Here is a 981-nt window from a genome sequence, read left to right on the forward strand (position 1 = left end):
GAATAATTCGAAATCTTATTTTTAAATGTAGCAGACGAGCTTCAAGTATTATATATTTGTAAATTAAGAGGATGTGTATGTCACAGATAATACTGTTGTAGGCTACGTTTTTAATATTTTAATTTAGACATTTTGTATTATTTGCTAAACAGACTTTTGGCATGACATACAGATGATGTGTGACACCTAGAAATTTCTTAACGCGATGTCTCAAATTTACTAGATACTTGATAATCAATATTGTAATAATATAAAAACGCCAGTTATTTAGTCAGTCAGTCAGTGAGTGTTTTAGTCATTTAGATCACTGATGTAAATTTTTAATTTATGTTTGAACAAAGTAGAATTTGCTTTCTTTTGTTTGTAGTTAAGCGCAAAGCTATCTGTGATGTGCTTACCACGAGTATCGAAACCCGGTTTTTAACGTTATAGGTCTACAGACATGCCGTTGAGCCACTGGAGGTCTTAGAATTTGCAAATAAATAATTGTTTAATTTCATTTGTCAGTTACACGTATAAACGAACATAGATTGTAGAACTTATACGTAATTGTTGAAGAAACGAATATTTTTTGTTACGTATTACAATTTCAAATAGCCTAAAAGTGAGTTAAATTGTAAATTAGGTTTAGTAGTTAAATAAATGCCGATATATATCCAATTTATGGTATTTGCCAACAAGATTGATACACAAAGTTCTTTTTTAATACAAAGATAGTTTAATATGCAAACAATAATACAGTTTACAACAACGGTTATTACAAATAGTTATTACAAACAATGATTTATATACAAAAGTTTTATAAATTTACAAGCAATATAAAGTCTTCTTTTTAGTCTGAAACTTCCTTGATATAATATCGAGGGTTCACGATGAGCGAGTTAATTTCGAGTTGACGTAGGTACAATTCAGTTAATAGGGAGCTAGCTAGCTGTGTTAGTAAATCCGTCTCATGGCCTAAGCTTGCCACGCCCTTGTGCT

This window comes from Limulus polyphemus, unplaced genomic scaffold, assembly GCF_000517525.1.
Source record: "Limulus polyphemus unplaced genomic scaffold, Limulus_polyphemus-2.1.2 Scaffold1826, whole genome shotgun sequence".
NCBI classification, from domain to species: Eukaryota; Metazoa; Arthropoda; class Merostomata; order Xiphosura; family Limulidae; genus Limulus; species Limulus polyphemus.